This window comes from Motacilla alba, chromosome 3 (genome assembly GCF_015832195.1).
Source record: "Motacilla alba alba isolate MOTALB_02 chromosome 3, Motacilla_alba_V1.0_pri, whole genome shotgun sequence".
Classification (NCBI taxonomy): Eukaryota; Metazoa; Chordata; class Aves; order Passeriformes; family Motacillidae; genus Motacilla; species Motacilla alba.
The window spans coordinates 65,157,186-65,183,681 of NC_052018.1; the positions used below are offsets into that span (position 1 = coordinate 65,157,186).

The 26,496-nt window shown below is 37.5% G+C and overlaps 1 protein-coding gene and 1 long non-coding RNA gene across 9 annotated transcripts in view; one reads left to right on the forward strand and one right to left on the reverse strand.

The window, feature by feature from the left end:
- UTRN (utrophin) overlaps positions 1-26,496 on the forward strand; it is a 342,608-nt gene that overhangs the window by 172,531 nt on the left and 143,581 nt on the right. The gene's annotated exons all lie outside the window — the stretch shown is intronic.
- Positions 6,138-19,242, reverse strand: LOC119698583. Its single transcript, XR_005256183.1, has 2 exons — positions 9,744-19,242; positions 6,138-9,203 (listed from the first exon to the last, which is right to left on the reverse strand). It is a non-coding gene; the product is annotated as an uncharacterized LOC119698583 (long non-coding RNA).

Sequence of the window (26,496 nt, forward strand, 5' to 3'; positions counted from 1 at the left end):
TTCTCAGTAAGAAGAATATAGTCTTAAACGATTCAGCTGTTATCTGTAAGCAGATAATTTTGCCCAGTTGTGGAAGACTTTCATCCTGTATAACATTGTTCCCTCTGTATTAAGGGTACTTTGAAATGAAAATAAGAGAGATAATTAAGAAGGTTCAGTTGAAGAAATTGGATCTGGACATGACCTTCCATGAGCATTGTCTCTAAGTGAGCTGATGTGATAAGGCACTTACACAGGATTAGTTAAAATTATTTAGATTTAGAAAACAAGTGGATTCTAGAATTTTTGTACTAGGCTACTATTTTGCTGAATACTCACTTTTTCTAAACTTCCTTTTTACTGGATGTCTGAGTTTGTCTTACATGAAATATTGAAATTTATCATGTATCTCAGACTCCATGGGATGAGGAGAGCAGTTTTGTTTTAGTTGAAAACAAGTGTATTTCCTCTCATTTTTTCCAATGGCAGAAGTGTGATAATGATCTCTTCCATAAGGACAAACTGTCATTCTGCCAGCAGAACCTGAATACACGTTTTGCAAGTATTTGGTTGTGACTGAAATGGGGGATAGAAGTGAGAGATGTTCTTTCAAATAGCTCTGAAAATAGGGGCTACCTTTTAATTATGGTATCAACTATTGTTTTAATTGGAAAAGAACCTAAAACAGCCCCAAACTAGCCCATGGATTTTGTGATTGTGAAGAAATCTTTAAAAGTGTGATCAGGTTCTAAGGACTTTATCCATTGGAAAAACTTCTTGTTTAAACTATCACTCAACAGCAGTCCAAAGTATAGCCTAGCTTTCTGCACTTCAGGATTGCTTTTTGTTGGCTAAAGCAGCCTGATAGATTGACAGTACCAGATAAAAGTTTCCACTATGGATTAAAGTCATTCAAGGAAGGAGAAGTGTCAGAGGGAATAGTATTGCTGGAACGTGCATCATGGTTTTATTTTGACATTGCTAGCAAGTGATTGCAAGAGGAGGGTAGCTTCTCTTACCTGCTTGGGTAAAATGACAACCAGTTGAGATTGTCTAAAGCTACTCACCTGTTGCTGTGGCATGGAAGGTGATATTCATTTGGGAATACAAGTAGTTGTTGGTACACATGGTGATGGTAACAGTGATCAGAAGGGTGTTTCACTGCAATGATCCTGTGTGGCTGAAGAGCAACCAATTTTTTCTATGCATTTATAATGAACCTTTGGTTCTAGGTTAACAGATAATCTTCATACAAGAAGAAACATGAAAAAACAGTTGTATGGAGTAACAAGTAAAGCATAGAAAATATGAAAACCAAAGGAAAGATAGCCAATGTGTGGTAGGCATCATAGAATCATAGAATGGCCTGGATTGGAAAGGACCCTAAAGATCATCTAGTTCCACCCCACTCACCATGGTCAGGGACATTGTCCACTAGACCAGGCTGCTCACCTCCAGCCTTGACTATTTTCAGGGGTAGGGCATCTAGAACTTCTATGGGCAGCCTGTTCCAGTGCCTCAACACCCTCATAGTGAAATTTTTTTTCTTAAGTAATCTCACTGTCTCCTCTTTCACTTTAAAACCATTTCCCCATGTTCTATCACTATCTGCCCATGTAAAATGTCACTTTCCCTCTTTTTTTTGTTATCCTCCTTTAATTTCTGGAAGGCTGCAAGGAGCTCTCTCAGGAGTATTCTCCAGGCTGAGCAACCTCAGTTTCTTAGTCTGTCTTCAAAGGAGAAGTGGTCCAGCCCCCTGATTGTCTTTGTGTTCCTTTTCCTCTGGACATGCTCTGACAGGTTTGTGTGCTGAGGGCTGCAGACCTGGATTCAGAGCTCCAGGTGGAGTTTAATGAGGGCAGAGAAGAAAGGGAGGATCCTCCCTTGACCCACTGGCCACACCTCTTTTGATGCAGCCCGGGATGTTATTTGCCTTCAGGCCTGCAAGCTCCCGTTGCTGGGTTCTGTCCAGCTTTTTATCCCCTGGTCCTCCAAGCTCCACAGGGCTGATGTCAGTCAGTTCTTCTCCCACTCTGTAGTCAGTCATTGCCCTGACCTGGGTGTAGCATCTTGCTCTTGGAGTCTTTTATCTTTTTTAACATTCTTGTGTTAAAAAAGATGGACAACATCTCAAGTTTGTCCAAGTCTTGCTGGATATTGAATTTAGGAATAAGCCAACAGTATGCTTTGGTCCAAGACTGTATGATTCACTGGGTTAAAAGTATGTTAATCTTTAAAACTCAGTGTTCTAATTCAAAATTTGAGGAGACAATGAAGATTTTGTTAGTGAGCAAATAGGGGCTTTAATATTACTGAGGTCCAGTACATTATTGAGAAGGTGTATATTCCCTGGAGGATCATGTTGGTTGTGTTGAAATGTAATGAACATGATTTTAGAAAAAAGAGACATTATAGGCTGAGCAAAAAATAAACAGCTGTAAGGGAGAAGAAATTAAGCCATCTAATGGTGTTACTTTTGCATATTTTATTAACTTGGCTGTCAGCATGCCCACTGTAAGTTTCTTGTGCCAGGTGAGTGCTGCTAGAAGTTATGTCAGTCTATGTATAAACAACCTATACTATTTTTGAATCAAGGACAAAGAAACTATATATGCATAGAATATACCTATTTTTTCCTGTAGGAAATCAGGGGAAATGAAACTTACCTGGTAGTTGTTTTGATAAGTTCTGAATAGCAAATCTAGAACAGCATGCAATAAATTTTAGAATAGAAATGAGAAGGTGTAGGAAAGCTCTACACTATTTCTTTTCTAGGCTTTAGTCCAATTGCATAGGACATGTTGAAAGGGAACTGTGATTTAGATCATCTTAGAAAGCCCAGGGCATGAAGCTAAGTATAACAATTTTTCTTGTTTAGCATTGTTTAATTTGATTATAAAATATGTTTAGATTTTATGACTGTTTTGGTATTGTCCCAGCATCTTTCAAGAGATAAGTCTTTGGCAGTGGCATTTGTGTAGTGACTTAGGGAAAAATAAAATGAGATTAAAGACACTTTAGAAAGAGAAACAGCTGGCTTACAGTTTGTAATGATGGTATGAATTTCGTGGTCTTGTTTCACCTAATGGTGATTTATTGGGATGGTTTTTGAAGTCATAGTCAACACACTGAAAGGGAGAGCTGGCAGTCAGTCATTGCTGCACTTTAGAGTATTGTGGCTTTAGTTTGTAAGGGAGCCTGAAACTTGTACAGGCAAGGTGGCCAGAATTAATGAACCTGTTAAAAAGACATAAAATAGCACAGCTAGGCACTGAGCTACAGAAAACACCATCTCCCCAGTTGTTGCAGCACTGTCTGGTTTGTTCTTCTGATTCAACATTTTAGTAGATGCTCTAAGGTGAAAGTAGAATAAATTCCTGTTGCTGCAGAAGAGTGAGAGACTGGGTGACATGAAATAACTGCTCTGCAGAATTTCTCAGTACAGGAAGCAAATGAGCCATGATCCCTAGGCAAGTGCTGATACTTGTGTTGATTTTTTTTAACCTTTCCCCCCTTCCCCAGGGTTTTTACCCCTAAAGATTTCACCAACAGAAAATGAATGCTTCTTGCTTCTGATACAGCCCCTTCTGAGACTTAGCATTATTTATGTGATTTGACTGCTTCAAGCAGCAGGACTGTCAGGGTTTGCACAAAGTGCTAAGAGATAAAGGAAGCTACACCTTCTTTTTGTTCGCTCTTGTGCTGTAAAATCTATGCAGATGCACAGACCATCACTGCCTGTGGCTTTCTTTTAGTAAAAGAGAGTACATTTTAATTTTTCTCAGTGGAAGAAAGCAGAACAAAGGGAAGTAAATAAGGTGCTGTTCCTTTTGATATCTTGTGGCTAATTTTATTCTTTATAACTTGATCACAGCCATGGGAATTCTGATACCATGCTGATATCTCCTGTTACTGTAGCAGCTTCTGGCAACTTGCTTTGCATGATCATTTGACATTAATTTTCATACATGCTCCTGAGGAAAATGACTAATTCCTCTTCCCCACTTTTTTGTGAAGTTCTGCAAAATGATCAGCTGTCCATTAAAATTCAGTGCATTGAAAGGCCACCTACTGATTCCTCTGTAGGTGGCCACACAAATACTTGGTGTATATTTTTTGAGGGAGGAGGAAGCCCTCTTTCCTCTTCTCCATGAGCACTTTCCCAGGTAATGCAATGTATGTGGAGAGGTAATTGTAAACATAAAGCAGAATGAAACATTTTGTTGCTGTGTGTTTTGAAGAAACCTATTTCTGATTTTTCTAATGAAGAAGGGCCATGGCTTCAAAAAGTAGTGTTATTCTATATATTGTCCACTTGTTATATTTGCTACTGCCATCTGGTTTCACTAATAATAGGTTTGAGATTTGGCAAAGAGGATACTGCAAAAGGTTTTCCTGTGGCAGCTTTGTTATGTAAGTTCTTTTAGGGTTAGTCTGTCTAGAAAGTATTAAATTGCACTGTGCCTGTGATCACAGTGAAGCTGTGCATGGAAAGGAAAGCTGCTCCCTTACCCAGTCTTGACTGTCATGGTATTTTTATAGATGTGTGAATGAGGTGAGCTATGTAATTCAGCCTGAGTGATAAAATGGATTTGATTTAAAATGAGACACATAGTGCTGTGGAGGTATATGATATGACTACACCCAAAAGGGCCTTTGAAATTGCAAATAGAATTTAGCAAGCAACCTTCCTAAGAACATCTGTTCCTGATGATAGGCAAATACATGCCAAATTTGCTACTGGAGTTTAGAGAGAGGTATAAGTTGGGTACTTGTGATTCTGCCCCAGCATTTCCTTTTGAAATTTTAATGTGTCAAAAATATTTTTTGTTGGGGTAGAAGCCCCAAATTTTTTGGCTTGCATGTGGAAAGATGAGCTATGTATTCAAGGGTTGTGTGATGCTATAGATAGCATTGGAGATGGACAAACTTTGTTTCAGATAAATGAATGATTCTGGAAAATACTTCCCTTGTATTTGAAGACACTTGCCTTGTATTTGGGGAATTCAGAGATGTACATATGACTTCAGTACAGAAAGATCAAGTAGGCATTTGAGGTGACGTTATCTTTGCGTTTCTAGTACATAAAGAAATAATCTGAGTGGTGAGAAACAGTGCAGGTAGAAGCACAGACGTTTGCTTGTCACCTAATCTTAGTTCAATGCTGAGATCATCTCTTCCTGTGTTACTTAAGAATATTTGTCTGGTCTATTTAAGAAAGTTTTTTACAGTTCCTTTTAAGACAAATTGAGTCACCTTTTTCAAGATATTAAAGCTTTTTTTTTTTTAGTATTTTGTTCTGATGTGCAAATTAAATTTTATTCTTTATAATTGAAAGAAGTATATTATAAGGTCCTTCAACTCATCACAAACCTGAATTTACAGTTCAAGAATGTCTTGTCATGGTAGTTTGAACGTATTTCAATATGGTCAACTTTCTCCTTTCTCATTTACTCCTTGGGTAATATGAAGTTTATTTAACTGTTTCTGAGAACTAGTGAAGTAATGGTAAATGACACTTACTACCATTCCTGTATTCCCAAGGTTTGTTATCCTGTCACTGAAGGAGATTAAGTTAACCTGACATGATTGATTTTTGACAAATCATGTTGACTGGTGCTAAATTTCATCTTATGTATGATGTGCATACTACTTTTTTCACAGAAATTGAAGTAAACCTTATGGACAGTAAATTCTTAGCTCCTTCTTTAATCCCTAATTTAAAGAGAAGAGTTGTATCTGCATTTTTCTGCCATCTTCTGTTGGTGCTCGGAGATAACTGCTAATAGCTCTTAGACACTAATGGCCTATTATCTAAGTATTATTTGTCAGATTTAATAAGTTATACATAATTTGAGAAAGCCACACTTACTACTTTTGGCCTTTTCTCCTGTTGAAGCTCAGATTTTTGCTACTTTATCTGGGTGGTTAAATAATTATCTGAAACACCATATTCCTCATTAGTGTGATTGGAAGCAGAGGAAAGTATTGAACATTCCTTCCTTCTCAGCATAATTACTTAATAGCTTCCCTTTGTGGTCTTGTTACTGGCTTGAATAAAAACCTGCTGTTTCCAGAAAGTAACATCATAGATATATACAGGAATTAAGGTATCATTTATTGAAATTGTCTCTCTATAAAGGAAATAAACTATTTCCTTAGTAGGATGTTTAATTTTAAAATAATACAGTAATTTTGTTGTTGTTGTTGATAAAAATAACAGCTTGACATTGTATTAAGAGGTTGGGTCTCCAGGCAGTGAAGCAAACTTTGGCAGGACAGTATAGAAGTGAGTCTGGAAATAACTATGCAAACAGTCTGATCCCAACCTTAAACCTCAGCATGTGTGTTATTACATGAATGCTTGAACTAGTGTGTTTATCAGACACCTTTGTCAGTTGAATATCTAGTTAAAAAATAACTGATTTTATGATGCTAGAAAGCAGAGGCCTGTTTTGTACAAACACCACCTATATCTTAGCTCAAGGGTTTGGCAGTGTCGTCGCACTTGAAGGCAAGTGTGGAAATGAATGCTATCTAGCAGTAATGAGACCTACCTGTCACTCTTCCAAGGAGGGTTGGTTACATAAGGGTGTCTGTGTAGATCTTGCTGAAATGATACCGTGTCCAGTTGGCACTGGAAAGGAGGCAGGGATTTTGCCTCAGTTACATTCACAATGGAAAATATGGCATTTTTGGAACCTTTTTTTGCTAATTGGAAACTGAGCATTTTATTATGGAACATGTTTTGACAGTGAATGGTGTATGGGAAACAGGCATAAAGAAGACTAAAACCACAACAAAACCTCTTTTCTGATCACTTTTAGCATGGGTAATTCAAGTGGAGGGAATTAAAAAGGATTATGAAATTGTGCATTTTTACCTTTAAAGACTGTGAAAGGCTTAGTAGTAAGTAGCAAATTTTTTAAGCAGATGGTAAATGTTTGAAGGCACTGTATCATCTTTTAGGTCTGCTTAGAGAAATTCTGAAAAGCTCCATGGTGGCTCACAAATGGAGTTTTTCTGAAATATACAATGCAGATTAGACATGTACAGCTATTTAAGAAATTATAATATGAAAAACTAAGGCAAATGACACTTCAATAAAGAAACCTAATAATAATGAAGAATATTGAAGGCTAGTTTAATGAGCTTTTTGATAAGAAGAATACTTGTATATGCACAGAGAATACTTGCTTCTGGGGTTGGCAATGTATCTTTGGTTTGGAACTTGTTAACTGTATATAATCTTTGTTTAAATTAGGTCCAGCAGTGAAAATAAGGGCAAATGAATGGATAATATATTTATAAACAATGAACAGCAAGAAGATCCAAAAGATTTAAGTAATTAACCTGACTGTGCTTTTAACCTGACTATGCTAACATGAAAAGGCTTTGCTGTTTTTATACCTTCCTGTTAGTTGTTTTCTGTTATACGTTTTCTGCTTCACAAGCTGGAAGATAATTTTTGGCACATCTCAGAGGAGGGTAGTCTTTGGTTTTGTTTCCAACATGTGTCTGTTTTATAAAGGATTAAAAAGCCTCAGAAAATCTTTTTCTGCTAAAAGAAGCTTGCTGCTTGTTACTGCTGCCTCTCATGCTGACTTGTGTTGAGGGTCTCTCTTTAGCCTCCCAGTTGTCTGTGTTTCACTTTGAGCTTGGGCTACAGACTGCCTTCATCCTCTGCACTCCTTCAACCACTGCACAGCCTGTGCTTGCTCAGTGCTCTGCTTGTTGATATTCTTGGCTCCAGGCTCCTGGGTGTCAGGGTAACACAAGTAATTAATCAGAGAAAGTTGATCATGCTTCACTAAAGTCTTAGGCTTAAACCATGAAGTGGTACCAATGGGAAAAACTGTCAGAGCCCTTCAGTTGGAATTCGTGGCTCATGTCTCTCTGTGGTCTCTTTTTATTTTTTTTCCTTCTAAGAGTGGATGGATGTGTGTGGATGCTTAATGTCTGAGCAGGTTTAAGGTAGTGGTGTTGTGGGTTTTTTTCTGTGCTTTTCCTCCCACATATTCATGTATCCATTTATAGAATGCTCATTTGTGTTTTCTGTGTTCTCAACAGGAGATGACATTTTGCAGACTTGAAACAAATGCCATCTTTTTCCAGCTCAGCATGGTCATCATTTTCTGCCTATCTTATTAATTGGCCTTGCTGAATTTTTGGTGTCTCTTGACATTGTTTTGCAATTGTGGTCTGTGAATGCATGATTAAAAAGCACTGCATGCAGCAGTAAGGTTCCAATATGGACAGCTAAAGAACTATTTAGCTCTCCTCTCACTTTTAGGCTCCTCAGTTTATGTACTAATAATTAATTATTAATTTCTGTTTTGCTGTTTTGAAATAACTCTATTTATAGTTGGTAATTATGTCAGGATTTATTGAAAATAAATGTAATAAAAGCAAGGCTTAAACTTGTCTGTCTTCAAGTAGCTCTATGATGAATGCATGGGGTGTTTGCAATCTAAAAATTGTAGGTTACTTCTGTGAGGTGTCACTGGAGATCACTATTTAGCATCTGGTAAATTAAATTTACCTTTTTTATAATCATTCTGACTCAATTGGCAATAGGGATTTATATTTTTGCAGCTTCAATAAAGAATAATAAATTACTTAAGTGTTTCATCATTTTAGGGTGGAGGTAATCCGTAAATGAAAAGCTTTTTCAAAACAAATAAGCAAATTGCTTAACATCATTAATATAAACTAACTTTTTGTCTCCATTTTTCCACTTCGATAAATTTTAAACGTAATAAAGAAAAGCTTTTTATGAAGATGGAGTGGCCTACTCGTTGCCAAATGTCTGTGATGGCTATGGAGGTTAGTGTTCTCCTCCCTACTGTGCTATGAAAGACGGTGATTAAATTCACAGAGCTGTGATACTGCTGTGGATTAAGTTGTTCGTCCAAAAAAAAAAAAAAAAACCCTGAAAAGAAAAACCACCCCCAAAGGTATTGATAATGTTTAAATAGTGGAAACTTTTCACATTTTAAGTAAAAAATTACTTTTTTATAATTTAGAACTATAGCTGTACAATTCCTGTCAATGTGTGACAAAAATACTCACATATGGTGTTAAAGGATATGAATTGCTGATACATCCACTTTCAGATCCTCAATTTTCCATGCTTTTTTATGACTCCTGGCTTCTGTAAGCAGATTTCTCCTTTTTAAAGATCATCCTTGGTCTGTTGTATGGTTTGATGTGTGATAGGTCATCTGCAAAAAATAGGAGTTGGGTTGCAGTCATTCCATAATGAGTAACCTACCGGCCCACATGGAGTTGATGATCAGCCACTTCAAGTCCTGGATTTTCTGGTAATTCATTCCCAGTCATAAAATAGTAATGGTGATACTAATTTTGGATGAAAGGAGATACTAAATTGAAGGACTTTTTATAGTAATTTTTCCTAAATTTTCCATAAATGTCCATAATTAAAGTTTAGATCAATTTAATATTTTGGATTTTTTTTAATAAATGTGTAGGCATATGCAGCATGTAGAAAACTTAGTTTAGTTAGATAAAGCAGTAAGGAACCAAAGAAAGGTGATCTAATGCCTGACTCTTTCCTACAGGCCCCCTATTCTGTATTGTTCAAGGTGTAACTTTACACAGTGACTAAACAATTCTGGAGACTCACTGAACTCTGGCTTTGGGATTTAGGTGCTCTCCTTTTTTCCTACACTTAGAAGATGTGAGAGCAGCAGTCTCTGCAATATTTAATAAACAATAAGAGAAAATAAAAATTATATAAATACCAGTTTATCTTGATTAATGTTGCCTTTTATCTCGTGGTCTGCCTGATTCTTCAGGACCTTTGAATGAAGGAAAATTTGTGGGTGGGAAACTGAAATGAGGAAGATCTGATGTGAAAGTGTATTGCCCAGGAAGGCTGGGTGTGGGTAGAAGCAAGTAAGCAGAAAATGAGATTGACACTTACAAATGATGACTAGGTTAATGCCTGGAAGTCAGCCTGATTCAGGATGTCTACATCATGTGAGGACCAGAACAGTCAAAACGCCCCTGAAGCAAGTATTCCCTTGCTTGTCATGGGCATTAATGTGCAATGATTTTGTTCTGTAGTTTAACTTTGTCTCAGACTGTGTAATACATTGAAAAGAGGGAATTTTTAGTCTTCTCTCTGCTTGTTCTTTATATTCTATAGCAAATAATTTTAATGTATTGCTGTAGACCCAAGGTTGTGTTAATTCCACTTCACAATTGCAGTTGTGGTTTAATCTCAGCTGGCAACTCAGCATCATGCTGCCATTTGCTGTCTCCCACTCTGGTGGGAAGGGCAGGAGAATCAGGAAAGAAACCCAAGCATTTAAGTTAAGAACACTTTATTAACTGAAAAAAAAGTAAAATACAATAATGCTAATGATAATAAAATATACTACTACTATTAACCCTAAAAATAATAGTACTGGTAAAGAAAGACCACAAGTAAAAAAAAAGCACAAGTGATGCACAATACAAGTGTTCACCACCTGTGGACCCATGCCCAATCCATCTCTGAGCAGTGATTGGTGACTTCTTTAAAGTAAATTAAGATGCTTGTAAGATTTTAAAAACATGCTTTATAGTTGACATATGTATTTTTTTAGAAAATACTTGGCCTTTAGCAAAAGTATGCAGGCAGCTTAATCTAAGATGCCAGTTTCTGCCTAGAGGTCTATATTAAGTGAATTATACCTATGGAAATGAAAACAATAGATTTTTTTTCTTCCCTGGCTCTATGCTGAAAATCAAATTAATAAATAAGTACAATAATCATGTGAACCACAATATTTACTTTTTGGAAGATAATAGAGGAAATGCCCTCCATCTCATATGGTTTAATGAAGATTGGTGAGATTCTGCCACCTTCCAAGGAAACTTTATTGCTCCCTGGTTTTATCACAAGTTTAATCACTAACTAAATAGTAAGGTTTGATTTCTTTGTATGTTTCTTAGGTTCAGCAACATACAAGTGTTACTTGTGTTTTTAACACAGAGCTGTTGTTCAGGAAATATTTTTGTGGCTGTGACCCGAGTTAAACAGTAGTTCATCTGGATGGTCATCACTGTGTCTTAGCTGACAAATGTCAGCCCTTGATGCTTGTGCTCACTTTGGATTGAAAGTTTGTAGCAGGCTGTCAGTTAAGCAAGTTTGATCTTTGACCCTTTTTTGCATAGTGTTGTTGGAAGTTGAAAAGACCGTGCAAAATTGAGTGCTGTCTATTCTTAGATAGGAGAGCACAGAGAGAGTCATTAAAGGCAAGAGCTGTATCTAAATGACAGAATGTGTGTGCTGATGGTGCCCAAAATGTTCAGCACTAGATTATTAAGTGCTGCCACCTGCAAGGCAGAGCAGATTGTGGTCTTGCCAGGCAGGTAACATTAGTTCACACATCCTGCTCTCTTCCAAGAAAGTAAGAATAACTTGTCATCTTTTCATGTTTATACTTTGTCTATTACATGTCAGTGCTTTAAAAAGAAAAAAAAAAAGTTGCCCTCTCAGCCAATGAGCTTTGTTTAAAGTCTCCATAAAGCTTTAGTGTATTCCCTGTTCCTAGAAGTTTTCGTAGCAGAGATGTCTTCAAAATGGTGTTCACTTTCAATGGGTTGGTATTACATTTTCTAAAGGGAAGAGTTGCCAAATCTGTTTTTCCTATTTCCTACTGCCCAGTATTTAAATTGCAACCATAGAGTCTGGATTTGAATAGCAACTATTTTAACTGTGAAATTGCCACTCCTAAGAGTGGCTGGAAGTAAGGAGTTGTTAGCGTTTAGGTGGGTTTTTTTAACCTTTTTCATTACTCTATTCAAAAAGCTTACTCCTGAATTGAGTGTTCTTCTTCCTACCTAGTGTTCGCACTTCAATTTACTGAGTCCTTTTGTCATTGTGTTTCTTGATTCTTTACTCAGCTGCTGCTTCAGCTTGCTTTGGAGGGTGAGACTGGCAAAAGAATCCTGTGTGTTTTTCACAGCATACCAGTGAACTGGATAGTGAAGTGACTGTAGACATCCTCTTTCTTGTAATTTTCTCTTTCAGTACAGGGTGGCTGAGTTTCTTGCTGTGTCATTACGGATCAGCTGACAAAAAGGTCACTGACAAACTGCAATATTAGAGTTTCTGCAGTAAGTTCAAGTGCAACAGACATGCACAGGTTGTTCTCCAAAGAGTCCTGCTCTCTCTGGGCAGCAGATGCATGAAAGAAATCATGACACCCTTCAAGAAAATTTGAATTGGCTTACTAAAATAAAATAGCTGTTTTAAATTACTGTGTTTACCTGAAGACAAAACAGCTTTTGATTAGATGTGTGTGTGAGCATATATTTTTCTTAAGTGTGGGAGAAATTGACTTTGCATGCAAGGCACCCACTCTCACCTGCTTGAGCCCAGTGCTTTGATACAATCTCTCTCACTGATGTAACAGAAGAGTTTGCTGTGCCACAGCCTCAGGCAGATGTTTGTCCTGATGTGTGCTGCTGGCCAGGAGGCAGGAAGGCTCAAGCAGTCTCCAATGAGCAGTGTGCTGCCTGGCACTGGGTGTGTGCTATGGATTCTTGCATCAAGTTTTGCTGTTCCTGGGGTGGAGGGAGGCACATTTTGTGCCACCCCAGTCAGTATGACCTTAGTCAGGAGGTCATCTGTCCTGAGATTCCAGAGGCTGGGAGATCTGATTATGGTGAGCTCTTGAATTACTATAAGAAGTATAATTATTTTCTCACTGGTAAATATTACTGCAGAGTAAATGAGCTTATTTTACTGACAAATCTCTTCTTTCAGGCCTTGGTAACAAGTCCAAGTAAATACAAAATTTGAATAAAGATCTGTATGTAAAGTTCTGTGCATGTCTCTGTAAGATGAGATTGTCAACCTCGGGTTTGTGTTGGAAAAAAGATGAACAACATCAAGGTGTCTCAAGCACTCCTGAGAACTACAAAATTTAGTACTCAAGCTGTCCAGCTGGTTATTAAAATACTTATCTGCTTAATTAGTCTTTGATAGCTTTTCACTTAATAGCCTGGAAGAATTATTTACAGAAAGTGACAGAGTTTAAAGAAAAACTGGAGAGGACTGGAGATTACCTTGAAGTTGGATGTAAGAGATGTAATAAGCTGGCAGCAGCAATGTCTGCTTGTGGATTTGACTGCTGATACCTTTTCCTGAGATTTAGCAGAGGCACTTCAATGTGCTTTGGTGCCTTCCATGCTGACGCCAGTGTTGGCTGAGACTTTCTCAGTTTTTTGAACCTGAATACGACCTGATTTAAAATCAGCTTAGAAGGTTGGTGTTGTGTTGTTTCATCAGTATTGTAATGATGCTTTTGAAACAGGCGCTTGCAAAAATATATCTCTGCTGAAGAATGTTAATGACACTTTAGATGCAGACACTTGAAAATAATATGCACATGGGGATGTGTAAATGCTGGGCAGCTGTACCAAAAGATCCTTGTATATTTGGCTTATTCTACCATATGTCTGTGGAAGGTGACACAGTTCAGAATTGCTGAAGATGTAGTGCTTAATCTGCTGAAAAAGCTAATTTATCATAAAATTGAGTTCTTGTTGATTCTTTACAAGAAAAAACAAAGTACTGCTATGGGAACTAATCTGTGGGATAAGGAATAAACAAAACAAACCAACCTAGAAAGACAGCAGCCTTCCTAGATATTATTTCCCACCAAATCAGATTGAGATTTAGAACAAATTAATCAACTTTAATCCAGTTGCATTTTTCTGTCGGCAGTAGATTAATGGTTTAAATCATTATTTAGCACTTACAGAGCATTATAAGAATGGCGCTTACAGAAACAGAAATTAAAACCTGCAGAATTTGCAGTCTTAATCAAAGCAAGTGATACATATTGTGAAACATGATGAGAGAGAATCTGTTCTAAACAAGTAGTGTCTGTTTCTACACTTGGTTGCAAACACATTGTTGGCAGACTTCTTTAATTATGTTCTTAGCAAGAGAACCAAAATAGCTGACGCTAGCAGTAGAAAGCAAGAAGTTGTAAGCAGGGGAGCTTAGTGTGCTGGAAGGGGAATCCTTCCCACATATCCATGTAGGAAGTAGGTGTAGGGCACAAATTGGGGATTGAAGGGAGTCTCCAAACAGTATGTGAAATGCTTTGAAAAGAAAATTGAGACAATCAGTGGTCATGCTACTTGGAGCATTGGAAGAAACTGTTTTGTGCCAGATATTTTGAGTAGATTGAATTTAAATATGATGGTCAGAAAGGAAGAGGTTCTGTAGCTGATAGGAAAGAAAGGTAATGTAGGATTTTTCCTAGCAGCTCATGAGGAATATATTCACTTTGTAAATATCCTAGAGGGATGGAGCAATATTGATTTAAAACAAGTCATGGTGTAGTCACAGATAACTGAGAGGATAATGAGATTGTTGTTTATGGAGCTGTTGGATGGAAATAAGGTAGTTTGTCTGTGCAATATTACTGAAATAGCCTTTAGCCACAACCGCTGGTAACTCAAAAATTCAAAAGTAGTAACTGCTTGAACTAAAGCACTTACTAAGAGTATCAACACGAGTCTTGGCAAATCCTGTGTGTTATGGAATATAGTTCTGAAGCCATTTGTGCTTGAGAAAAGAAATTCAACTTAGTGGTACCCTGCTTTCTTAGTCCTATTGCAAGTATTCTACATCTTGCAGCCTCATGTGGTATTGCTATTTTTCCCTCGTTTTATGTGAAGAGTTAATTATAGGCTATTATCTGTTACCCAAATAATTCCAAATGCTGCATGTACAAAGGAACTATGCTGTGCTATGAATGAAAGCATTTTATTTATCTCCCTCAAAGTGTCTAGAAGTAATTACTTCCAATCCTGGTCAGCGAAATATTGAATTCAGATCTGCTCTGGGAGTAACCATCTTCTTAAAATTTAGAATGGTATAATTGCTGTAGAAGTAAAATATTTGCCTTTAAAATATACCCACAGAGTTAATGTCTCCATTTTTGTTGCATTGAAATAGAGTGAGGTTTTTTTGTTGTTTTAGCTCCTGCCAGTTTCTGCAAGTAAACCCAAAACTCTTTCAACATTATCTCTGGTTTTGTTTCCCCTTATTATAGCAAAGTGCCATCTGTTCAGTTGGCAAAAAAAAACAAAAAAAAACCAAAAAAAAAAAAAAAAAACAAAAAAAAAAAAAAAAAAAGGAGGCTTGCATGTTAACATCCATGAAGAAATTTGGGATATAGGCAGATATAAAGATAGCAAAAACTAAGATTACTGCAGTTTTATTTATTATTAACATGTTTTTCCCCATACAAAAATGACTCTGACATTCAAATGGCTAATTTTACAAATACTGCAAATTCCACATGGAAATGAATCAGTTGTGTACAAGTGCTGCATATGCATAGAATGAGTGTTCAGCTGCTTGTGGGATTTTTCCTTATGATTTTCTTCTGATTCTGCAACATTTAAATTTAGCAACAGAAGTTTTATGAGTTTCACATACTGTGTAAAGGACTTGAGACTTAACCTGCTTTCTCAGCAAAGCAGCAGAATCTGAAAGGTTTCTGAAGGGAAACTGTAGAAGGAAGGGAATGATCTTTCCACTAAAGAAAGGAATGGTCTTGAAAACTGTAGGAAGTTGGAGCAAGACAGAGTGCTAAAGCTGGTAGCTGCTGTTCAGTGCCAGTGGGATGTGGCTCTCTATTCAAATCAGCAATGGTTTCTTGAAGGAAATCTCTTGTAGCAAGCTTGTCCCTCCTATTTGGGTTGTATGATCAAGTACAGAACTTAGAGTGCAGAAGCTGTTCTGGATGAAACTGCACTAGAAGATAAGTCCCACGGCACACCAAAGCATGGTCCAAAAGCACTGGTAAGCATGCAGCCTGCAGGGTCATTTAAGAATTAGCCTGAAGCCTTGAGCACTGAAAGAGGACACATAGCAAGTGTATGCATATCCTAGGTCTGTTCCTGTTGCATTTCTGTGCTTCCTGATACAGATGTGGCCTGGATCACAGCCTGTCTGCTACATTATTGTGCAAGATCAGTGTTATAGTTGAACCGGAGAAGCACTGCTATTACAGTGCTCTTAGTCAGGACAGCTTTCCAGGATCCTCCTTTGGTCTTACTGAAGCAGGTGCTGTGCAAAGAGATTAAAAATATTTTCCGTGTGTTGATTAATCCAAAAAGCAAAGTTGGAGGTGGGTGGATAGACCTAGGTATGTAACCAGACTGGTAAGGGACAGGACCACCATCCTCCTTGTCTAAGAAGTTGAGTATGAAAAATACCATTTAATGATGTCGTTGTCATACAGTAGGATGCCGCTTTTCCTAGTACTACAGTGGTACAGCTCTGTTCCTCACATTTGAATATGAAGTGTGCTTCTTCACTTGGGGGAACTCTGAAATCAGCTGAGAACATCTGTCTGTGTATTCTCTGTAGAAATACTGGTGCTCCCTGGCTTGCCATCTTTCCCTGTTGTGTGTCCTTTTGTTCAAGGTTTGTGTTAATGAGGCAGAAGAAGTTTGGTAGTTAAAGTCTGAGCATCAGCTTCACATCTTGTGGCTTTGTGTTTGAAAGGTGAGCCGGAGGATTGTAGAGGCCAGAGGATTGACTCGATTTTTTTCTTTCTGATTATGAATTTCTAGCGCACACAAAATATTAGGAAAACATTATTAATACTGTCTTGTTAAATAATAAAGTTATGACATGCTAGTTAAGGTCAATAATGTAGTTTTATTTTGCCTCCCTTGCATACATGCATTATGATTCAGTCCTTAATTACATGGTTTTGCTATCTTTCCACTCTCTCTTGCTTTGTTTAGTGTCCAAAAGCCAATACTTGCTGACTGAACACCTGCTGAGATTTTTTCCTCTTCCTTGTAGTTTTATATGGGGCTCAATTCCTTTTTAGATCATGCTGTTTGAAATCTTTTGTGAGCAGGATTTTTTGTTAGACACATTTTTTAAAATGCTGTAGAACATTATTTGTGGCCCTGTGGTACCCAGGTGTTTCAAATATAGTGAAGTTGTCTGCTGAGCTGAGCAGTGTGCCCTTTACGCAATTTTGCTATTAGAAACAAAGTAGATAAACCATGCAGCAGCTTCTGGATGCTTGAAGATGCTTTTTCTTGCTTATCTGTGTTGTAAGGGATTGCACTTTTTAAACCTTTTGTTGTTCATAGAACACCTTTCACTGACTTTATCTGAGACTGCAGGCTCTTGGCAGAGCCTTCAGACTGGTGCCTGGGGTCTGCAGTCCAGCATCCGAATGCAAGGAAAGTGGTTTTTACTTCTTTTGGCAAGTGTAGCAATTGGTACAAGGTGATTTTGACAAACATCCTGCAGGATTTTTGTGACAGAAGTGAAACTGGGTATAGACAAGGAATCCTATTATTTTAAATATCTAGTCCAGTTGTTTTAGAATAACCTTCCTTTCTTTTGCTGACAAGAAGGTGACTGAAGGATAGGTTCCCATGCTGGTCTTTTGCTGCAGGCTTTGCACAGCCTTTCTTGTTCAGTCGCTTCTGCAAATGTTGATCCTTCCAACTGTACCGTTACAGACCTACCTATTCCTCCTGTGTTCTCTCCTTGGTGGCTTGTTCCCATCCTGGTCATCTTCCTCAGCGTGTCCAGGTGTTACTGCTGTAACTCAGGCTTCCTAACTCAGTCTGCTTTTCTGCCAGTCATGCTTCTCTCTCTGTTTCTCTTTACCCTCTGGGTTAAGGTCCCAGGTTCCCTCCAGGTTCCTTATCCAGTTTCCATTCTCCCCACCTGCTCTTTCTGGTTTTTCTGTTGCAGATGTTTCCACAGTGTGGTCCAGCCTATCTTGTTGTTATTCCCTTCTTTGCCAGTTATTTTTGTTTTGGCATTCTCAACTCCACATGGAAAGCCTGTGCCCAGGTTTGAAACACATGCAGACTGGGCATAAATTTGAGGCATTTAGAGTCCTAAAGCTTTATTTTCTCCTGTCTGTGGACAGGCTGGCTTTTACTTAGTCATCAATTTATATTCACATCTATTATTAATTTAAATCCTCAGAGAAATAGTCAAATTTTGGTGTATTTTGATGTTGATTTATATTTTAATTAGGTGATAGAGGAGCCAACCCCTACTTCTGAAGTATGCTGCAATAGTTATTTTAAATATTGCTTATTTCTTGTTTCTTTATTAGCCCAAAAACCCCTCAACTATAACAATGGATAATTCTAGCTTGAATGTTGAAATTTTGCTGAAATGACGAGCGAAAGAAAAGAGTTTATAGCTAATGCAGGTAACATTAAAGACTGTGCTGGCTTTATAGCCACCCCTGTTACATTAAAATATTGTTATATAACTCCTCAGAGAACATAACTGGATGTAAATCTGGAATTAGCTGTTCTGTGTCAGGCTTCTAGAGCTGAGGGCTTTATTCCAAAATCTATATGAGATGAAAATATGCTGTCTTAAGGAGAGATAGTATGGTTATTTCACTAATAATTTTAATTGTACAATTTTTTTATTATTGATATGTAGACTATTATTTAGTTCTCATGGTATGTACAAGACCCAGGTATAGACTGAGATCCTGGGGTAAATAAGTTTGAAGGAAAATAGATTTGTGCATTTCTGTTCTGATAACAGATTTTTCATAAGTTAGTTAGACAAAAGTTAGACCTCTGACTAAAACCAACACAAAACCAAAAAGCCAGTCTATTTGAGTGTTTGACTTTTATTTTGGAGCAAGTAAATTGTATGTGTAAAGAACAAGAAGTGGGTGTGATTTGGTATAGGTTATGTCTTCTATTCTAAACAAGCCTGAGGGTGTCTCCCAGACAGAACTCTAGCAGAAGCAGTTCTAGTGAGTTGGTGCTGTGCATTAAAATGAGTAATAACCAGACTACTGTGCTGCAAAGCTTGTAGGGCATTGCTGAACTGATGTTTCTGGTGCACAGCATTTGTCCTTCACTGGTCTGCATATACATTTGTGTAAAGGTGGCAAATGTTATGGTAGCTTTAAAAAAAACCAAAAAAACAACCAACCAAAGAATCAAAAAAACTTTCCAGTGCTGGAAATTACAGACCAGCAAATCTGTATTTTGGTACCAACAGTACAGCTAAAAATTGTAGCAACAGAATTGGTAGCTATTAAATAACTGTTACATGTTGAGAAATAGCTACCAGCTTTTGAGGAGATGCTACACAAAAAATATTTCAGAATTCTTTAAATTTAGAGTAAAAAGGCCACCACAGTCATTCAGTCAGCACAGTGTACTTATATTATCAAAACCTGTTGATGGATCCCTATATATATATATATATATATATATATATATATAAAAGGGAGGGAAAGCTACTTTGGTTGATGTTTTTGTAGCTAAAAAAACCAAATCCCCTTGTGCTGTCACAGAGTAAGAAGGAGTCCTCTTTGGATTAGGTTTCTTGATGAACTTTTATGGTTCTATATATTAGTTCTATATATTAGGTTCTATATATTAGTGAATGATTTGTGAAAAAAACATGAATAGTAGTTTGCTGAAGTGTACTGCCAGCACATATTTATTAAAGACAGCAAAACTAAAATGTACTGTGAAGAGTAGCAGTGCTTTCTAAGGTGATTAAAATGGCATATGAGAGACTGTGCCAGAAAAAAACAGTCCTAATTACACATGAACAGTAATTGGTTCTTAATTGGCTACACTTCAAAAAAGGATCTTCAGGGTAATTCTGGGTTTGAGTTTAGTGTTGTTTTAGACACAGAATATTCTAAACAAAAACAAGCAAAGACAGTTTCAGGAATTGAAAGTAATTAATAGTTTCTAATAAAAGAAGAGAGAACAGAATGAAAGCATTATTTATACTACTGCATGCCCTTGGTAAATGGTGTTACTGAATACTATGTTTTTTGGATTTGCCTTATCCTCAGACGTTCAGCATAGTGTAGTGCAGTTCAATGACAAAAGATACTGAGAAAAGTAAGGAGAGCAAATGGATGCCCTGGAAGGCTTAGAATGGGATGAAAGTGAGTAAATTATGATTCTTGGTGTGGAAAGCCATGGGCCCATACTCATCTCATTGAAGTCTATAAACTCTTTGAAGAGCAGGGAGAAGATGAAGAGGGAAGGATTTGTTCCTTATGTCTCCTAACATGAGAATGAGGAGGTATTTAATGAGCCAGTAAGTTATTTAATAAAAGGAAATACCTTGTCATATGACAGATAATTAAAATGGAGGACTTATTTCTGAGAGATGGTGTAGTGGCCAGATGTAAAAATGAACTTGGAGTGTTTGGACAAAATCATGGCAAAAAAAAGTAGTTCATCAGGATTATTAAACATGATATTTAGATTGTGTCTGATTCATTAAGTCCCCTGGCTTAGTGATAATTGAAGACAAGGAGAGTGTGTCAAAGGAGACACACTTGTGTGTGTCACACTTGTGTGTGACACACATTTGAGTGTGTCAAATTGAAGACAAGGAGAGTGTGCCAGTTCCTGCTATTGTATGGTGTTGTACTCTTTAGTCTGACCTCTTGCAGCTGCTTTCAGGTTACATTTGTGACTGTGTATCCTGTTCTTTGTCTTAAGCCAGAAGGGAATCCATTTACCTGTTCTGCCTTTATTTAAAAGCAGAAGTAAAATGTAGATTCCTTCCTTGCAAAGAGGCTGAAGACCTTTTTGGGTTTTACATTGTTTGTATTAAGTACTTTTATTTGATAGAATAGCACTATTGTCAGTTGTCCCATTTTGATCCTCTGAAATGCAAGCTATGGTTTTTGTTCAAAACTACATTCTGTCTTAAAATAGTAATTGGTCAAATTGAAGTATTTTAATGTTTGGGAATTTTTTTTTTTGCTGTGTTTTAGGCTAGGGAGTGATTTTTGTCCTCTGCAGATAAAAGGTATTTTGATTGACATCAGTGAGCCAACCGCTGAGAAAGAGTTTGTGACAGAAGAAGAGGAGAAAAAGGATTTGCAAGGATCTAGACATGCATTTGCAGGTTAGGCATATAAACTGCTGGCACAGACTCACACAGATAAAGTGTGGGGTTTCCAGCCCCGGATTGGGGTGACCCCGAAAGATGGAAAAGTCTCTCCTCCAACCCGTGCCTTTAAAGAAAGACTCAATAGTCCTCTGTCGTCTGTTCTCTAGGTAGTTTATTGTTGGTTATCTAAAAGATTCTTCTCCTGAACTGCTGTGGCCCGTTCAGCAGGTCAGACAAAGGCACACTGCCCTCCCAGGGGGCTGGTGCCATCTTTTATATCATATATTATGTACTACATGTTTATACTTTTTCCCCAATGCGTACTATGTATATTGAATGGTGACTTTCTACTCTAAACCAATCTGTGAGAGCCAATATCACCAAAGACATGGAGGTTAGGAAGGAGAAAGAAAGAGGACAGGGCACACCCAAATCCCTCCATCTTAGAACCCCTGACTCCCATGTACAGAACTTGGACCCCTGCGTACAAGGCTTAAAACCCCCCCTGTACAGCACTCAAAAATCCTTCCTTTCACTTCGTGACTACTTCTACTATGTTATCTAAACTTTTGTGTGTGGCTTGTAATTCTTCCTACAGAGTTGGTAATTTGCTCCATGGGCTAAGATCAAAACCCCACGTGTGTCTTTGGCTGCATGCCAGGGTATCAGAGCCCCCTGCCAGTGGCTCTGGCCATCCAGGACACCCAGAGGGATGTTCTGGATTCCGACAATAAAGGAATTGTTCACTTGCTAGAGCTGCTCCATTTGTTCCTTACACACTGACTTATACTCCAAAATTAAACGGAAAAACTAACAAAAACTGTTCAAACTCAGTTGTTTGTTTTAGCTTGAATGTTGTTTATTTCTATCTATTTCTGTCCCCTCTGCACCATATCAAGCAAAGAATTTTTTAAGCCCTCAATTGCTAGGTGGAAGTCAGCCTGGTGTCTGTACCTCTCAGAGGACTACTCAGCACAGAAGCGAGGGAGAAAGTGTAGATGCATGCATGTACAGACAGTTAATCCCTTCCTAATTGGGTTACTGCTGAGCTCACTACTGCCAGCACCATTGCGAGTTTCCGAACATTTTTACTTTTCCTCTGGGAGCTTGTTATTAGAGGTGGTAATCTCTCTTCTTTTTTGTATTTAAAGTGTTTAAAAAAAATGTAAAGGGAACAAAGTGTGTCCTAAAAGCCCTTGAAACAAACGACTATTAAGCTTTTATGTTTGACTCGTGGGTTTTGAATCTTTAGCTGTGCTTGACATTTGCAACCTGATAGAATAACCTCTTCCACTGAATTCCTGGAAATCAAAACTGAAATTCAGTTTGGAAACTGTCTAATGGAGCCAGTGCTCTCTTATGCATGATTCAGCCTTACAAGGATTGCATTCCCTATCCTCCATGTTTTCAGTAGGATATCTACTGACTTCTTTGATAAAGGCAACGCATTTATTACCTGCATGGGAATTTAGTAGCTATTGTTTTCTTTGTGGTTCAGACCCAGGACTCACTTTTAATGAGCAAATTTTTTTCCGATAATCGTCCCATTACAATTCACTGAATGGCAAATGTAGATTTTCAAACTCCTCATTTGTCTAAATGACAGCAGTTTAGTATTTGGCTAAGATACTGCTTAGGAAAGGAATAATGCAAATTAAGTAAATAATCTAAACAGAATTTTTCCCCTGGCAAGTGTTTGCATGTAAATGAAAACAACGTCAGTTTTGTTTTGCCTTTCTGATGAAACGCAGCAACAGTTTTAATGTTTCTTCAACTGTAGACTGAAGTCAGGGTCTGCATCACAAAAGTTTGCCAAATTCTGAAACTTGCTGAAACTTCTGAAACTAAGTAATAATATTTTATTGAGTTTTGTTCCTATTTTGTTGAGATCTGAGCTACTAAGGAAATAAGTATACTGACATATCCTGTGTAGTAGAGGATTTCTTTGTGCTTGATAGCTTCTTGGTGAAATATCACTTTTCTTTAACAGTTTTCTTGGTTGTTTGTTCCTATCACTCCCATCAGAAAATGGTGCTAGAATCTCATTTTTCTGATGTGTGAAATCCCTTGTCTCTCCTATGTAGTTAACGGAAAGGAGCAAGCTCCGTGAGAAGATAATTCATATTCCGTCTTTAGGAAGAGAACTTAATTGTTCTGAGTTGCTCTTGGAAAGATTGTGTTTCCATTGATGAAATAAATGGTGACTGGTTTCGGTTTTCAGTGTAAATTTTCTTGTTCTAGCCCAAACATATTTACAGCCATTCTGTAAAGTATGGAAAACAGAGCATGGTTTGATCAGGCAAGATTTATTTTTTTTAGATGGTAGTGGTAGTTTTTCACAACATGGACTTAAATACAGCTGTGAAAATATCAAAATACTGGTATGATTTTGTTATAGGGATAGTTTTCATGTTTTGTGTTAAAGAAAAATAATCATACTAGTAATAATATATACTATTATAGTAATAATTACTGGTAATAATATAGAGAAGTGCTACTGAGTGAATGAAAGGACAAATGGCCTTAAAACCCCTGTTTGTATGGAATGTTGTAAACAGGAACAAATTGACATGAAAGTATTAGGGATATTAGTGAAGGCAAGCTATTGAGGGGCCTTGGGTTTGTTTTTGTTTTTTTTTTTTTTTTTTTCCTTCAAGCTATCAAATAAAAAACCCAAACAAAAATTGAATGTAATAATAAATAAAGGTGACCAATCTGCCTCAAGATATTGAAATCCAGAGCTCTAACCAAAGAAATGCATGTGATGTTGAAGTTCTAATGGGTGTTTCAGGTGAAGGGTGTGCTCTTACTTCACCTGTTGAAGATCATTTTCTGACTTTTAATGTGAGCAGGGACTCCACTTTAGAGTCATGCTTATATTTACTTAGTTATTCATTGCAGAATCATATCCTTTCATTGCTACCAGGTTTCTTAGGAGCAGTAGTGGGAGAAATGTTCTTCTGAAAAAGGGTGTGAAAATGTTGAACTGTGATCAGAAAAGAGATTGAAAACCAATAAGATTTGTATTAATTTGAAAATATTCTGAAAATGTATTTGTAGACTAAATAAATGATTTATTATGATGTAAATATCCCTTTAGACCACCCCCTCTAAGATGGCCGTACGTCATAAGATATTTTTTAAGTCTAGGTTCTCTGCTAATGTGAAACCAGTTATGAAACAACAAAATTCTGTTGCATTAACCCTAGAGAAACCAAGGTTTCTCTGGCAGTATGAATGTGTGAAATCCATCAAACAATAATATGAACTACTCAAATGTTAATGTAATGGCCACATTTTGTCAGGGCTGAATGTGTTTTTACAACAGGAGAGGATCTTGTCTCTCAAAGGGCCAGGCTGGTTTACTGAGCCCAATCCCCCTCCTGTCACAGCACTGAGGTTGCTTGTGGCACGGGGAGAGCTGAGCCCAGAAAATGCTCTGAAAGCTGCAGTTTGCCCTCCTCCCTTGAGAGTGCTGCCATTAGCAAAAGCCCTGCTACAGATTGCAAACTGGCTTGGATCTGTTAGTGAAAGTTATTTTGAAGTCCAGTGTCCACTGTAGAATTCTTCTGTCCAGCTGAGCAGCAGTTGTCAAGTGGGACCATCTGTGCTGCCACACAAGGCAGTAGCAGCAGTCACAGTGGGAATTTTTGGTCCTTCTGAAGGAGACAAAAGATATGCAGCACAGACACTAATTTACACCTCTGCTGCTATTGGGGTGAACCAATAACCCATCACACTTTGAAAAATATATGATCTGTAGATTTTGTTGTTGTTTCTGTGTAATATATAATACAGAAGCAAATCTCACTTCAGAAGAGTGGAACAAGTCTGTGTAGTAATGGAATCAGATTCAGGACCATTCCATGGGTGAAAAGCACCTTTTGCTTAGGTGGCATCCAACTACGAGAAGATATTGAATGCTCACAGAGAAAGCTTGAACAAAAATAAGAGCAAATATACAGGCTATCCTGAAATTTCTGCAGCTTCCTTTTTAATAATTCACTATAGAGAAATTATTTTCTGGAGAAAAGAATCAAGCAGTACTTATTAGACCAGGTATGTTTAATAGCTCAGAAAAAAAGTGTGTTGATCTGTTCAGGTGCATGTTAGACATTCTTTCCTTCTCATGATATGCATAATTTTTTTTTTAAATTTTAAGAGGGAAAGAGAAGATTAAAATATTGTAATTATTGAAACTAGTTTCTGTTTGAGGTCATGACATATCTCTGATGTAATAAATGCATTTTTCAGCCTCTGCCCTGCTTGTGAAGTGTATGTTAAACTAACATTTTTGAAGCATACAAAATGCCACAGACTCAAAACAGCACAAAGCACCTGTCTGACACTGATGGCGCCACATTGATCAGGAAGCATCAGATACATGATGCACTAAGGACAGTGTTTCAAATTTGCAAGCCTCCTATTGGCACTTTGGGAATTCCATGGATTAAGAGGATTTCATAGTCAAAATGCGTGGCTATAATAATACACTAATGTTGACCCCTCATTGGTATATATGTAATGATTTAAAATAAGAGAGAAATTTTTTCATTAAAAGTAAGTTGTAGGAGAAGCAGCAAAAATAGCAAACTTTATATTTAATACGTAGAGCATGTATTGCATAAATGGACAAAAAGATGAACAATTTAAATATTCTGTTGATTTAGCTATATCTGTAAGGTGAGTTTTGGGGATGGTACACTGTAAGTAGCTTATTAGCTTCAGAAGCTATGATTGCATTTCAAACAATGCTTATTTTGTGGAATAATCTTCTAAAGCAGAGTATTTTTTAATGTATCACTGGTGATGAAGACTGTATTTCATGTTTTAAACCAGGTCTTTCCTTTTTATTATTATTCATAAGCTCATGCATGGCATTTCCTCAGTGACAGGGAACAATTGTTTCTATTCACTTCTTGCAGATTTATTTAAAATGCATTAGGAGTATTCAAAATACACTTTTTTTACCTTCTCATCTGCAATGCGAACTTTGTGTTGCAACTGTTGTCATTTGCTCTGGCTCTTGACTTTGCTCAGTCCCTGGTATGACTGTCTGGGCTGCCTTTGCAGATGCTTGTTCCTCCCCTCTACATCTCACATTAGCAATAATGGTTTTGTCTCTTGATTGACGAACTACTTGTGACTCCAAATGGCATTCCCTCAATGATATGTAGGAGTGCAAAATACTCACTCCTAACAATTAATTTGTGCTTTGATTGTTGGCAACCTTTTCACAGTGGCAACCACTCAATAGGGTCCTTCAACTTCTTGAAAATATTAGCTTTTCTGCTCTCCTCCATCCTTTACTGAGGGCAGCAGAAGGGAAGGAAAAGTTGTCTGCAGTGGGGTGGGTGTGTTCCTGGGCTGGCAGTGCCCCTGGTGTGGAAGTACCCAAGTGTTGGTGGCAAGGAAGTGGCCAAAACAGAGTTCAGCTCTGGGCATGCTAGTTTAATGATGTTCAAAACAAAGAGGGAGGCTATTTTTTTTTTTTTTAAGCTGCGGTAATTTATATTGTTCCTCCCGAGACAAAACCCCCAGCTGTTTCTTTGATGGTGCTTTGTGCTGTTTTGAGTTTTGTTGAA